We start from the raw sequence: 16,810 nt of genomic DNA on the forward strand, positions 1-16,810 counted from the left end.
CCAGCTGAGCCACAAGGGAAGCCCGAGTATACTGGAGTGGGTAGCCTATGCCTTCTCTAGCAGATCTTCCTGACCCAGGAATCGAACTGGGGTTTCCTGCATTGCAGGTGGATTCTTTACCAACTGAGCTATGAGGGAAGCCCTGCCCTTCATAAGTCAGTCATAATAAATAAATGCTGATAACTCTTGCCCTCTAGGCATCAGAAACCACTATGATCAGTAAGTCCCCTGTCTCATCCCAGGAAGATCCAGTACACAGTCAAGTAAACTGCATCCAGTTCACCAATTAAGCCCTGGAACTTTTGTCCGAATGTTCTGGGGTTCATGTCTCTGTGCAAATAAATCTTTATTAACAAGTGGCTGTCTGGTTTACATTGTGAAATTTTAATTGTGTTACTAGAAAATATCTGCTCAATTCGTGTTTTTTATTGGTGACATTCTGTTTTCTTGCTTACAAGACATTTACTTTACTTCCAGATAGTTACTGTGGCTTAGATTTTAATGTCTTAATTAACTATCCTTTTTAACTTTATGGCAAGAGCTGCAGCATAACAATAATTTCTTACAAAGACATGCTTGATGATAAAAAATATATATATTATACCTCTTTGACCTGCAGAGAGAGGAGGACAGGGAAGCAGGCAGCATTCAATTAAGTTTGGTCCCACTGAACTAATTTTTTTTAAAGCCCAAGCACACGGACCCATTCAGTGTCATGGCGAGACAGCCTCACCACAGCAGCTGTCTTGGCTGGGCAGCTACTTCTCAATCAAAACATTCAAGCTCCAGACACTTTTTAAAACTAGCAAAGCATGCCAAGAAGAAACATAAAGATGCCTGTTTTTCTCAAACAGTCTTTGTTCAGTTAGGACTCTGATATTTTTATTTGTTGTGATAATTTAATTAGCCAACAAACAGAGACTTCTTGGTACCTCCTCTGTGTCCATGTTGTTTTATGATAAAAGTCAAGATAGACTTTGCTCTGCTCTGGTCGTAAATACCCCCACCCAATCTCAGTGGTTAATATAGTTAATTTCAATATGTAGAACCCTATGTAGATTGAGTCAAGCTCCTTCATCTTGTATTTAACTTAGTCTGTGGGCCCCTAAGGTTGGCATGGCATTGACCCTAAATACCAGGGAAGCTGGAGAATTTGGGGGAGCACATGAATGATTGGGGAGCCTCAGTGTTCTTTGCTGAATTTTTCCAGGTGCTGAGAAAGAGCATGAGGAAAACAAATACCAAGTCCTTGCCCCTGAGAAGATTTTAACTGTCAGGGTGTTGGAAGGGAAAGCAGCTGACATTCTCCAAGTATTCTTTCATATCAGATCATTTACTAGAAATTTTAAAGTACTTGAGTTCATTTTTATATTAATGGACTTGTCATTTACCCGCTAATTAGTAAGCAACTACCAAGGACTGAGATGTCCATAGGATTTCAGAGATGTCTCAGACTCCATACCACCATTCAGTGAGGAAAGGAGGAGGTAAGCAAAAATGCCCAGCCAGTATAATATAATGCAGTAAGTACTGCAGTGGGGATATATTAGTTTCCTAGGGCTGTTATAACAAAGCTGGGTGGCTTTAAAAACAAATATATTCTCTCACAGTTCTAGAGGCCAGAAGTCTGAGATTAGGATGCTGTCAGAGCTATATTCCCTCTGATGTTCTGGTAGAATCCGTCCTTCCTTCTTCCTAGGTTCTACTGGTGGCCATCAGTCCTTGGCATTCCTTGGCCTGCAGATGAATCACTCCAATCCCTGCCTCTGTCATTGCATAACATTCTCCCCGTGTGTCCATGTCTTCATATGGAATATTTCTCTTCTTATAAAGACACTGACCGTGGGTTGTGTTAGAATAGGGCCCAGCCTAATACCCTGGCTCAGATGGTGAAGAATCTGCCTGCAATGCAAGAGATGCAGGTTCCATCCCTGGGTTGGGAAGATCTTCTGGAAAAGGGAATAGCAACCCACTCCAGTATTCTTGCCTGGAGAATTCCATGGACAGAGGATCCTGGCGGGCTGTAGTCCATGGGTTTGCAAAGAGTCAGACATGACTGAGCAACTAACACTTTCACTTTTTTCTAATGATCTCCTATTAATTTGGTAACTTCTACGATGACACTATTTCCTGATAAGGTTATGTTACAGGCACTAAAGGTTAACACTTTGTATCTTTTTGGTGGGGAGAGGATATAATTCAATCTGCAACAAGGGGTAAGCCCAGAATGTTAGAAAAATACAAAGGAGAAATTTCCTAGAAAAGTTAATGTTTAAATCCTCTAAAACCAACAGTAGGCAGTCATGGAAAAATATGAAAGAAAATTATTTTAGGCAGAAGAAACAGCATGATTCTAGGTCCAGCAGCAGTCAAGAGTCTGATATACTGTACATGCTGGTCTGGCTGGAGATGAAATTCAAAATGGGAAAGAAGAAATAGATGGGGCTGGAGGGTTGAAAAGAAGCTTGGTCATGAAAGAGCTTTGAGTGGATTGGAATCTTATCCTGAGAGCCAAAAGGTTTAAGCAGAGAATTGATAGTATGATGGACAGCAACCATAGAGAATTTAAGAATGATCATCCTGGTTGTAGAATGGAGCAAAATTGAAAGAAGAAAGGGAGGAGTTATGAATTTATTAAGATAACTTAGGTAAGGGGTTGGAAGCCCTAAGAATGGCAACAGGGGTGGTGGTGAGAGAAGTAGGTGGGTTTTGGTGACGTTTAGGAAGGAATATTATTCTTTATGATTGTCTCTATGTGAGGGAGTGATGAGGATAAAAGACGACCCTGGTTTTGGCTAGATGTGGCACGTAATTCAATGAGACAGGGGATAGAGGAAGAAGAGCAGAGGATGGAGAGTGGGGAGTTGCTGGGCAGGGGGTACCCATAAGGTGTATCACAGGGAACCCAGGCACTTAGATAGTGATGTCGGTTTCAATCCCTTGCTCTTGCAACCACGTTCTATTACCTCCTAAAGCCACACTAGCAACATTCTAACTAATGGACAACATAAACACCAGTATATTATTCAGTACCAAGTGTAACAGGAGTTCACTTAAGAGAGAGCTCTAAGATCCAGGAGAACAGTCTTAATGAAGCAGACACACTCTCACACTTGGTCTTTGAATAACAGAACTTAGAAAACCAGAGGTTGGGAAGGCATACCAGCTGGAGCAAAGCAGGAGAAAAGTTGAAGAGGGAGAAGGGACCTGACTTCCTGAGATGGATAGTTCAATTTGAGAAAAAGTAAGAGGGAAGATTGGACGGGGCAGGTGAAGACGGGTGAGGAGGCCTCAGCATCCAAATAGCAAGCTCTGTGTATTTGCGTCTCTCCCAAATGTCACTGCCTCTCTCTCAGAAGAGCACTTCCTGCTCTCCCTAGGAATAAGGAGAACTGTCATGCCACAATACTTAATGACTGAGTGAATGATTCAATGACTGCTTTAGCCTGGGATCATCAAATCATTTAAGTTTCCTTTTGGTCCTTGAGTCAGCATCTTTATTTATAATTTTTATTTTACTAACTTTTTCCAGTGAAGAGATGAGGCTACTTGTTAAGGAAAGAAAGGGTTATTTTACCTTTTTAGTACTGGGAATTTATTTTAATCTCTGAGGAGGTACTATAGAAAGAACCTTAGGCCAGAAGTCTCGACAGTTTACTTTTTAGCCACTAATGAGCTGTATGACCTTGGTCCCTAGGCCTCTCTAGGCTCTGGTTTCTTTATTTGTAAAATAAAACACTAGACCAGGCCATCTCTAAGGCCTTTTCAAGCTCTATTATTTTATGATTCCTTCTTACATTTTATGAGCCATGCTTGATTTATAAGTCTCCCCAAAACACTCAGCTCCAGCTATGCAAGGTCACTATAAACAGCTGAATGTTGACTATTTTCACAATATCAGAATAACCTGATCCTTTAAAAAAAAAAAAGAAAAAAACTGATTCTTTATATTCACTTAACCAAATATTCAAGTATTTTTACAGCTGGTCTGTTCTATTCATTTCCTGAATGTTTAGGGGCCAAGTCTGTTCAACTTTCATATAAGTCCTACCCCATCAGACTTGTCCAAGGGTGGGTTCCTAGTTCAGTTATCTTTCATAGTACCTGAAGAGGGCTGTTTAACCAGGTACTTGAGAGCAGGGACTCTTCGACTGCCATGTACAGAAGAATCAACCTGGGTGAACTTGTGAAAATGCAGATTCCTGATCCTCAGGGAGTCTGATTCTGAAGGCTGGAGATGGCACCCAAGTCTGCATTTTAACAAGCTCAGGAGGAGTTCTTTGGCGATTATATAAGCAGAGGTGAGGAGGAGGTTATGTTGAGAAACATTGTCAACCCCCAGCTGAATCATGTATCAGTTTTAAACCAGAACTTAACTGTAGGTATGCATGTGCACAGTTATTGGGACTGCAGGTGGCTAGTACTACGATGTGGCTCTGAAATCAGCAAATCACCCTGAGAACAGGTTGGGAAGCACAGAGCTCTGAGTGGCTACCAGTGTCTGCCGTGTTCTGGCTCTATTGTGCTGCTCTGCCTGCTTCACTTGTCGGCTTCTTATCTGGGATCATCAACTTGCCCTGATGCTGCTGCACCAACTGAGAAAAGGTCCGCCTCTCTCTGGAGCATCCAGAACTTCTGGTCCAGGCTCTGTGTCTCAGATGAGACACCCATCAATTTCCCAGCTGCTTGCTCTCTGCACCCATCACAGTGGCTCTGCTCTCACCTTAGCCTGTATAGTGATGCAGCTGAGCTCAGGGATGGGAGGACTCAGGTGAGCAACTCTGAGATGACTCTCTTTTGAGACTCCTTGAGAGAGTTTAGGGCTGCTGAGCAGGGAGAGATTTTAATCAAGATTCCCAGTGTTATATGAGAACATTCTCTTTGGAGCGGAGAACAGTCTGGAAAACCATCTTACCATTTTCAAACAGGCTCAGCTGGATATTTGCCTTTTGACTCTTTCAATTTATAAGTGGGCCTCTGTTTATAGACATTTTACAATTTACAATAATAAATTTACAAACAGTGAAATTCTGTTTATCTGAACACATTTGAAACCGAATTGACCAATCTGTTTGCTAATATATAGTCACATAACCACAGTACAAATTGGAGTCATAAATCAGTGTATCCTCCCCCGTGTTCTCCATCCTACTTGAAGTGGAAGTGGAAGTGAAAGCCACTCAGTTATGTCCAACTCTTTGGGACTTCATGGACTGTATAGTCCCTGGAATTCTCCAGGCCAGAATACTGGAGTGGGTAGCCTTGCCCTTCTCCAGGGGATCTTCCCAACCCAGGGATTGAACCCAGGTCTCCCGCATTGCAGGCAGATTCTTTACCAGCTGAACCACAAGGGGAGCCCAAGAATACTGGAGTGGGCAGCCTATCGCTTCTCCAGGAGATCTTCCTGACTCAGGAATCAAACCAGAGTCTCCTGCATTGCAGGCAGATTCTTTACCAACTGAGCTATGAGGGAAGCCCTTAGAACAGCCTAAATCAGATGTCCTTAACCTTTACTCATCACACTCCTATGAGGGGTCAGGTGCACTTCTAAAATTCAGATTACTAGTTCTCACTTCATATATTCTGATTCACTGGGTTTGGGTTGTGGTTCAGGAAACTGAAACTTTAAACAAATACCCTCTAATGATGGTGATGCTGATGACCACACTTAGCGAAATATTACCCAGGACTCTAACCCTTCAGGTTTGCAAGTTCTATGGACATGCCACATACTTCCATGTCTTAAGGTCTTTATTCAGTTTGCCTCTGTTAAAATGCTCTTTCCATTCTGGTTTAGCCAGGAAATTTTCAATTCACCTTTTGAAGCCCTGCAAAGATATCATTTCTCCTATAGGTTTCTCTGAAACTCTCATCTTCTCTACTACCATTCTCTGCTGCCTCACCTGTACTCCTGTTGCACTTTCTAAATAACTTAGCACAGTGTTCTACTGGTAGTTCTTCACATGTCTACCTTTCTAATGTGTGAGCTATTGGAATGCAGGGCCCAGTCATCTTTGTTTCCTCAGTGCCCAGCATTGTATTGGATATGCGTTGCTGCTGCTGCTAAGTCGCTTCAGTCATGTCTGACTCTGTGCGACCCCATAGACGGCAGCCCACCAGGCTCCTCTGTCCATGGGATTTTCCAGGCAAGAGTACTGGAGTGGGGTGCCATTGCCTTCTCCGTCGGATATGTGTTAGGTACTGTAAAATGCACTGATTCTAGTAAACTGATACAGACACAGCCACAGGTGGAGATGATACACCTGCACAAACTGATAAACAAGTCAGCGTTTTTTTTTCCCAGATATCATAAAGTTAGACCTTTTGAGATTTCTTAGCAACAAAATGGCACAACAGGAAATGAAATCTTAAAAGTAATCAGGAGGCCCTATCGTTGTGTAGATTATTTTCTCCTCTTTTGTTGCATTATCAAAATGAGTTATAAAATCAATATTTTCTCTATTGTATATGTTGCCTTATGAGGGAGCAATTGTTTCTGGGGATGCACAATAAAGGAAACATGAGGCAGAGGAGGGGGATTTTAGTGACACGACCTAACTGATTTCCTCACCAAGACAGCTTCTTTTTATCTTCAGCAAGGAGGCCATTTTCTGCCTTGTCTTTGTCTGTTGTGAGCTTTCTTGGAAGCAGCGGCTCCATGGGAACAGGCATTGCTGCCACATGTCAGGCATTTAGGCATCTATTAAAGGGAGATGAAAAGAATATTAGATGTGGCAGGGCAGAGCAGAAGTAATGGACAAGAGTGCAGAGGACAGGATTTTGATCGGGAATAGATAGCTTACTAGTGGGAGTAATATATGGCTGGAGGGGGTTGCAGTGGCATCTGTTATGAGTTCTCTTAAGATTCAATTATCAAAGGACCTGCTGCTGTCCCTCCTTTCCTCCAGTCAGCAGCAAAGATCTCAGTGTGAGGAGCGCCAGAGAGCTTTCCGAACCTGAGAGCGACACAGCATTTGGAATATTTCAGGTTAATTCCGTAGTCCTCTTCCCTCCTGTATCCCCCTAAAAGTCTGAAACTCAGTGGGATTTTTAGCCCAGAATATCTGAATCTCTCCTCCAGCAAGTGTTTTTGTAAGATATTTGCATCTATTACATCCCTCTTCACAACCATGCTTAAAGGAGCCAGTCACGATAAGAAGTCTGTTCTGTAGATGAAGAATCCAAGGTACAGTAATTTTCTCAAGGTCCCTCAATGATGAAAGAACTAGACTGAGTGAAATCTCCCCTCCTCTAGCCATGTTTAGAAGGCACAGGCTTGAAATGTGCAGAGGTGAAGGCCTATTGTTTTCTTTTCCCAGAGGGAAAGCATGAAAGAATAGTAAGAGTAAGAAACTAAATATCTGCTCAGCCATTTCAAAGATTATGGCCCGATACTCACTAGGCTGTTGATGGCAGGTCTGTGAACTCTGAAGTCAGGAAAGGGGGCTTTAATCAGAAAGTAATGACAAACCCAGTCTGGGAAAAATCAATAGATTATTACGTGAGTCATTGAGCTTTGTCATGAGCACCAGACTTTCACAGCAAGCACCTCATTGCCACCATACAGCATTATAAACAGGGCTTCTTGTTCTCCAGATCATAGGAATTAAAGCTATTACCATGTTAGACAGAAATTGTTTTTAAAAGAATTTGTTTATCACCTGTCTCCAGCTATTGCATGCAAAGAACAAAAGCAGGCATTCTCTTCCCCAACTCTGAGTTTGGACTCTCTGGCACCAATTAACATTTCTCCAAACTTCTGGTTCAGTTCAGTTCAGTCGCTCTGTCGTGTCCGACTCTTTGCAACCCCATGAATCGCAGCATGCCAGGCCTCCTTGTCCATTACAGACTCCCGGAATTCACCCAGACTCATGTGCATCAAGTCGGTGATGCTATCCAACCATCTCATCCTCTGTCGTCCCCGTTTCCTCCTGCCCCCAGTCTCTCCTAGCATCCGGGTCTTTTCCAGTGAGTCAACTCTTCACATGAGGTGGCCAAAGTATTGGAGTTTCAGCCTCAGCATCAGTCCTTCCAATGAACACCCAGGATTGTTCTCCTTTAGGATGGACTGGTTGAATCTCCTTGCAGTCCAAGGGACTCTCAAGAGTCTTCTCCAACACCACAGTTCAAAAGTATCAATTCTTCAGCACTCAGCTTTCTTCACAGTCCAATTCTCACATCCATACATGACCACTGGAAAAACCATAGCCTTGACTAAATGGACCTTTGTTGGCAAAGTAATGTCTCTGCCTTTGAATATGCTTTTTAGGTTGGTCAAAACTTTTCTTCCAAAGAGTAAGTATCTTTTAATTCCATGGGAGCAGTCACCATCTGCAGTGATTTTGGAGCCCCCAAAATAAAGTCTGACACTGTTTCCACTGTTTCCCATCTATTTCCCATGGAGTGATGGGACCAGATGCCATGATCTTCGTTTTCTGAATGTTGAGCTTTAAGCCAACTTTTTCACTCTCCTCTTTCCCTTTCATCAAGAGGCTTTTTAGTTCCTTTTCACTTTCTGCCATAAGGGTGGTGTCATCTGCATATCTGATTCCCAGCAATCTTGATTCCAGCTTGTGCTTCTTCCAGCCCAGCGTTTCTCATGATGTACTCTGCGTATAAGTTAAATAAGCAGGGTGACAATATACAGCCTTGACGTACTCCTTTTCCTATTTGGAACCAGTGTGTTGTTCCATGTCCAGTTCTAACTGTTGCTTCCTGACCTGTATACAGGTTTCTCAAGAGGCAGGTCAGGTGGTCTGGTATTCCCATCTCTTTCAGAATTTTCCATAGTTTATTGTGATCCACACAGTCAAAGGCTTTGGCATAGTCAATAAAGCAGAAATAGATGTTTTTCTGGAACTCTCTTGCTTTTTCCATGATCCAGCGGATGTTGGCAATTTGATCTCTGGTTCCTCTGCCTTTTCTAAAACCAGCTTGAACATCTGGAAGTTCACAGTTCATGTATTGCTGAAGACTGGCATGGAAAATTTGGAGCATTACTTTACTAGCGTGTGAGATGAATGTAATTGTGCAGTAGTTTGAGCATTCTTTGGCATTGCCTTTCTTTGGGATTGGAATGAAAACTGACCTTTTCCAGTGCTGTGGCCACTACTGAGTTTTCCAAATTTGCTGGCATATTGAGTGCAGCACTTTCACTTCTGGTAGGAACAGGTATTAGACTACTAACCTCTGAGCCATTTTGGGATTACATGGTGGTAGGTAGAAAATGATACTTTGTTAAAAAAAAAAAAATCAGTAACCATTTATAAGAGCCTAAACTGCATCAGATAGTATTTCTTTTGATGGAACTGAATGGGTACATAGGAGTACCAGACTAATGATAATCTATCTAGACTTTAGCAAAGCATTTGACACTGTTTGGGGATGAAGATGACATAGATAGGTGGATAATGTGGTCGAAAGTGACTTGTTAACTAACCAATTTCTAAAAAGACCTAGATTACCAACAGTGCTGCTGCCTATTACCTTTCTTCTCTAAAGAATAACTTTATTAGGCATATTTTACATATCAGATAATTCACTCACATCAAGTGTACAAATTCAGTGATTTCTTAGTACATTCTTAAGTTGAGCAACAATCACCATAAATCAATTTTAGAGCATCTCTATCACCCCAGTAAATTGCACACACATTTTATGCATTAATTCCCCTCCACCATTCTCCATTCCCATCCCACCCCAGGCAATTACTAAACCTACTTCCTATCTCTATAGATTTGCCTTTTCTGGACATTTCATATAAATGGGATCATGCAATATTTGGTCTCTTGTGTCTGATGTCTTTCACCTAGCATAATGTCTTTGTAGTTCCTTAACATTATGGGATATATCATCAGTCTGTTTCTTATTAGTTCTCAATAGTATTCCATTGTGAGGCTTCCCAGCTGGCTCAGTGATAAAGAATCTGCCTGCCAATGCAGAATGTGTAGGAGACTCTGGTTCAATCTGTAGGTCAGGAAGATCCCCTGGAATAGGAGATGGTAACCCACTCCAGTATTCTTGCTTGGGAAATCCCATGGACAGAGGACCATGGTGCGCTACAGTCCATGAGGTTGCAAAGAGTCAGACATAACAGCACATATGCACGTGAGGATATATATATTATATAAATATAACTATATATATATATATAGTTAGCCAAAAAGTTCATTCAGATTTTTCCACAAGATGTTACCAGAAGAACAATAATTTTGTTCATCTACTCATCAATTGATGGATCTGCATGTTATTTCCAATTTGGAGCTCTTACGAGTAATGTTAAAAAACCATGTAAGTCTTTGTGTGGATTTATGTTTTCATTTCTCTTGAGTATATAACTAGGAGTGAAATTGTTTTTCTTGAGTTTATCATCGTCTCCTTTACCATGGAATTCCTTTAAAATGATGGGTCACTCTCTGTGCCATCTGACTCTTCCTTTTGAAAGTCAAAGGGAAAAAGAAGCGTGGATCAGGTAGCCAAGAGATATTTTGGGGCAGAAGTCCCCTAAGGTGCTAGAAAAAAATTTTCCCTGAGGGAAAGAACAGCCAGAAATGGATAAAACATTTAATCATAAAATTGTATCATAAAATACTAAAGCAGTTATGTTGTATTATGGCAACATTTGCTGTTCCCCATGTCCTCTCATTTGTTTTTGTAGTCCACACTGGAATCACTCATTTACCTTTAACAAAAGGTTCCCACCATTAAGGCATAAAATGCAAACTCCTTAGCTTGCTTTTAAAGGTCCTAAGATGTAATTTCAGTACCCCACTCAGTCAGGACCTAGTCAGAAAACGGTCCTTGCCAGGTAGTTCAAAAGAGGAAAATTTATGTAGGAAACTTTTTACACAGATGTTGAAAGAACTAAAAGGCTACATTAGCACACAGGTATAATTAGAAGCTGCCACATCCCTAGGGCTGGAGGGACAGTGGAAAGAAAGGTGGTATTGGAGTAGGGGGTACCTGTGCATTCTTGTCCCCAGCAGGCGGCGCTGGAATGGTGGTACTTGGATTAGGAGCCACCACTTCTAGCTTTTTTTCTTCCCCCAGAATTAAAAATCATTATCAATATGAGGGAATTAATTCATAGATTTTGGGGCAAAGCAGAAGGAACAATAGGCTTTTCTTTGTGAAAATGAATGTTTATTTAAGATAGCAAGTACCTCAGTAAAATGTGATATCTTGATGCTTTATCATTAAATGATAACATTGGTTAATTTAATAATTTCCATAGATTTGCTTTCTCTGCTTTGAAACAACAGACTATTCTACTAGCTGAAAAGTCAAATTAGGAGACATCCATATCATTCCTTTAAGTCCCTCTGTGTCTTCACTTTCATGCTTCTCCTTTCTTTTTTAGCAACTGGACAAATTAATTTTGCACATTGTTACCATGTTTCCGTACCCAGATATCAGAACAGCAATCTAACAGAAACTAGCCTGCTCAGGATAGAGACAATGGGAAAGAATGTTGAAAATCAGAACTGCCCTGGAAAATGCAAAACATATGCTTTCCTGTATCTGGAATCCTGTGATTTTCTTATCCTCAATTGTATCTCTCAGCTGTTCCAAGCTGCCTCCCCTGCCACCCCACCCCACCCACCCCCAGCACACCAGAAGTTAGGTGTAGCTTAATTAATTTAAATACAGTATTGGGAATTGCTCTGTAACTACTACCGTCCAATTTACTAACGCGGTTCCAATACAAATTGCTTTGATGATGTAAGCTTTGGAATTATAGAATTTTCTATAAATTATTTTCTAAAGTACTTGTAAATCTGGTCAGATTTAAAGGATTTTCCTTTTTCCATTCCCTTACCTCCCATTAGTTTATCCACCTGCACACTCTATAAACATCCAGAAAGTGTGTTAGGCCCTAAGTACAAAGATAGATAGAGCTCAGTGTATCCCATGAGCTAGAGGAAGAGAGACAGTAAAACACATAAATGATGATGAGCCCTAAGAACTACAGTGATATGAACAATATTAGTCATGGCGACCCACAGGATGAAGAAGTTGCCTGAGGAAGGATGATACTGCAGGAATGTCTCTACAAGGAAGTGACGTCAGAATGGAGTCTTCAAAGTTAAATAGGAGTTTGCTAAACAGATGAGACGGTGCAGAGGGAAACATAATGGCTAGACAAGAAGCTGAAATTCGTTCAGAACCACTGAGAGGACAGCATGAAACTGCAAAGACAGACCCAGAGGAGAACCACGCTTGCTTGTGAGGAGCATTCTGTAGAGTAAGGAGCCACTGAAGCATCTTCTGTAGCAGAATTTCAGAGGACTTCTGGTGTCCATCCAGCACTCCCCACTCCTGGGAACTACTTTCACAAGTCCTCAGAATGAGAGCAGCCATCATCTCCCAAGATTTCATGACCCCGCCTCCTTGGCCCAAGTGATTGGTCTAGAGTTGGAGCACTGACCAGCAATACACCAATCACAAGATCTCGGCTCCCCTGCCTGACTGATCAGCCAGGGTCTAGCTGCATGGTAACACAGGCAGGCTCAGGGGAGGGTTTCTTTTCTTGTTCCTGAGAAAGCTTGGAACACAGGGTTGTGCTGCCAGAAGATATTCTCCTACCTGGTAGAGAAAGTCATTTCTATCTAAAATAGTGAATATTCAGTTTTGGGCACACACACACAGAAGCAAAAACATGAGCCACTGAGAGAAGGAGAATTGTGACAGCTTTTAGTACCCTTCCAGACTGGAAGGCCTCCAAAGCTACCTTGTTTTCCCCTTCCTAAAACTTAGTTCTTCGGGGAGTTTTTTCACTCTGTGTCATCCACTACCTAATCCACTTCCAAGTCTTATAATTGGTTGAGCTACTTTGAATTCATTTTGACAGGGGCACCCAGATTCACTGACCAGTGTTAAGGTTCTGATTCACCCTCTACCTGAAATGCCTACAGCTCCTCACCCTGCATAGAAAGAGGGGCATTACCTAAAGCCCCATATGTCTTAATAAATCCATTTTTAGAAGTTTCATGAGAAAAGAATACTTAGCAAAAAATGTCATTCTTGGAAAGAGAATCCTAACAACAAAAAGCAACAGCTATTGCAAGGATACTTAAGGATCATTTCCTTAAGCTACGAAACCAATTACACAAGAAGCAAAAGTACAATTGTAATTCCAAGACAACAAGCAGACAGGGACACAGGGTTAAAAAATTAAAATTAAATTTAGAAATACATTTTGATAGAGAGAAAAAATATTCTTGTTTCTCTCAAGAAACACCAGTCAATACAGAGATAAGTATTCAGAATATATATTAAGATGTCAAGTCAAAGTGCATTCTTTGCCTATGCTAAAGACCAATTGCTTGAAAAAGTGCTCTGGAACTAAACTTGGCTTCTGTTCCTTTAAGAAAGAAATAGATGGTCTCTGTCAACGTTAGGGGTCAGGTTGGAAAGGCCTTTGCAAGCAAAGTGCTGAGTTATCCAACTTAGCTGACTGGAGCCTGGCTGTCTCGAGCCCTGGGCAGATAACACACCAGAGCATTGGCCTCAAATTCTGAAGGGCAAACCCCAAAGAGACCACATTCCTGTAACCTGGCCTGAGTGTTCCCACAGCACAGAAGCGAGACTGTCTCTGACTTGCCAAAATTCATCTGAAAAGGCACACCCCACTGGCGGCAGCCTCTTCTCTCGAGAATTCTGGGAGAATATCCAGACAGAAGCACTTTATGTGGGGCAAAGAGCCATTGCTTTAGCATCCTGTTTCCTCTCCTGGCAGACAGAAATTTTTCTTTTTGTCTGTTGTAGAAACTGGAACTGGATCATGTGCCTAGGATACCTAAAAGATAGAAATCAGTGACTGAGGTAAAAACTGCAAAGAAAGTTATTGGAGGGGCAGAGAAAGAGGAAGGAGGGTGAAGGTGACTTTATCTGAGATAGGCAGATCCCATGAGTCGAGCTAATGCCTTCAAGGAACTTCTGTGGGGAGGCTGAGATGGATCCAGCTTAATCAAGGGATTTCCATTGGCACAGGAAAGCAGGCCATGTAAAATACTGGTGCTACCTGCCGTGTATAGTGTGAGCCTCCTGTCTTTACCTGAAGATGAAGTGGTTATCTTTTTGCTGGCAAGGGAGCACTGAACTACAGTTGAAATGAAAGCCAGTTCTTGCTGGTTGGCTATTTGAAAGCTCTTCCTCCTCAGGCTTGGAGCATTCTAGGATCTCTCAGAGATGCCCCAGATCTGACCACTATTAATCCAGCTACAAAGCTTTTATTTATTAAAAATAGCTTTGTTATTGTTTTTCTAGTTTTACCTACTCTTTGGAGGAAAAAAATCAAGGCGCTATAGAAAAGTAGAGTGTTAAAAGTAAAAATAACCCAAAGCCTATAAACCAAGTAAACATTTTGACAAATAACCCTTCCATTCTATTCTCCTTCCTGCCCTTCTCCTTTCTCACATATTTGTTGAACACCTACTCTGTGACAAGCACTAGAGAGAGAATAGTGTCTCTGTCCTCATGCCTTAGAGTCTAATGTTCCTTGAAGATCTCCACCTGTCTGTGTGTAAACACACACATAGAGATATACATATGTGTGTGTGTGTGTGTGTGAAAGTGTTAGTTGCTCAGTCTTGTCTGGCTCTTTGCGACCCCGTGGACCATAGTCCATCAAGCTCCTCTGTCCATGGAATCTTCCAGTCAAGAATACTGAAGTGGGTTACCATTTCCTTCTCTAGCACATCTTCCCTACCTAGGGATTGAACCCGGGTCTCCTGAATTACAAGCAGATTCTTTATTGTCTAATCACCAGGGGAGCCCATATGTAATTTTAATAATTATACACAAATTGCTTTAAAATCAGTCTGTAATCTATTTATTTTTCCATTGAATAATAAGCCTTAAACATTCCATCAATATAGATCACCACCTCCATGGCTGCAAAATGAGATTGCTTAGTAAGTGAACGTTTTACATTTTGGTACAAAGTGCCACAATGTTCTCTATAAAAGTGAAAATGAAAGTGTCAGTCACTCAGTTGTGTCCGACTCTTTGCGACACCACGGATTTTAGACCACCAGGCTCCTCTGTCAATGGGATTCTGCAGACAAGAATACTGGAGTGGGTTGCAATTCCCTTCTAAACATCATAAAAAAGAAGCTATGAAAGAAAAGATGGATAAACTTGATTCCTTTCAGTTCAGTCGTTCAGTTGTGTCTGACTCTTTGCGACCCCATGAATCGCAGCACGCCAGGCCTCCCTGTCCATCACCAACTCCCGGAGTTCACTCAGACTCGTGACCATCGAGTCCGTGATGCCATCCAGACATCTCATCCTCGGTCGTCCCCTTCTCCTCCTGCCCCCAATCCCTCCCAGCATCAAAGTCTTTTCCAATGAGTCAGCTCTTCGCATAAGGTGGCCAAAGCACTGGAGTTTCAGCTTTAGCATCATTCCTTCCAAAGAAATCCCAGGGTTGATCTCCTTCAGAATGGACTGGTTGGATCTCCTTGCAGTCCAAGGGACTCTCAAGAGTCTTCTCCAACACCACAGTTCAAACGCGTCAATTCTTCGGCACTCAGCCTTCTTCACAGTCCAACTCTCACATCCATACATGACCACTGGAAAAACCATAGCCTTGACTAGACGGACCTTAGTCAGCAAAGTAATATCTCTGCTTTTGAATATGCTATCTAGGTTGGTCATAACTTTTCTTCCAAGAAGTAAGCGTCTTTTAATTTCATGGCTGCAGTCATCATCTGCAGTGATTTTGGAGCCCAAAAAAATAAAGTCTGACACTGTTTCCACTGTTTCCCCATCTATTTCCCATGAAGTGATGGGACTGGATGCCATGATCTTCGTTTTCTGAATGTTGAGCTTTAAGCCAGCTTTTTCACTCTCCACTTTCAGTTTCATCAAGAGGCTTTTTAGCTCCTCTTCACTTTCTGCCATAAGGGTGGTGTCATCTGCATATCTGAGGTTATTGATATTTCTCCCGGCAATCTTGATTCCAGCTTGTGTTTCTTCCAGTCCAGCGTTTCTCATGATGTACTCTGCATATAAGTTAAATAAGCAGGGTGGGAATAATACAGCCTTGATGTACTCCTTTTCCTATTTGGAACCAGTCTGTTATTCCATGATTACATGGGAAAAAAAGCAAAAAATGAATGCAAAAAAATCAGTATAAGTATGATTGAAGCACAATGGTAAACTGAGAGTCGGGCACTAAGTTTTCTCAACGTAGTTGTTGCTTTGTGTAATTGATACAGGATTCTCTGCTAAGGCTGTACCAATTATAGCAGGCAACAATTATGTTGAGAAAACTTAGTGCCCCACTTTGTTTAACATTGTCTTTCAATCATATTTATACTGATTTTTTTGCATTCCTGTTTTGCTTTTTCCCCCATGTAATCAAATTTACCCATCTTTTCATTCACAGTTTCTTGTTTATAATGTTTAGAAAGGCTTTCCCTATGATCAAATTATCCTAAAAGATAATTCCTTTTAACATTCTTCTCTTTTTTATGTTTAAACCTTTGATCCATCTGGAATTTAGTATAATGATTTACATAAGGCTACAGATTTACTCTTTCCTAAATATACTTAAGAATTATTTCAAAGGGCTTTTTTTATGTATAGGCTGCAAGCTTCATGGTGTGATTTTGCTTTTCTTTTGTATGCACACTAATGCTAGAAATGCCATCGTTAGAGACTATTTTTTTCAGCCGCCATTAAAATATAAACATCCTATGAACAAGAAATACCTCAAGGTGTAGCAACCATTTCTTTGATTTAGTGTAAACTGAAGCTTTTCTAAGAACAAAACAGAACATATGGGATGGATTTTGTAGTGTGA

The sequence above is a fragment of the Capra hircus genome, chromosome 28 (genome assembly GCF_001704415.2).
Source record: "Capra hircus breed San Clemente chromosome 28, ASM170441v1, whole genome shotgun sequence".
NCBI lineage: Eukaryota > Metazoa > Chordata > Mammalia > Artiodactyla > Bovidae > Capra > Capra hircus.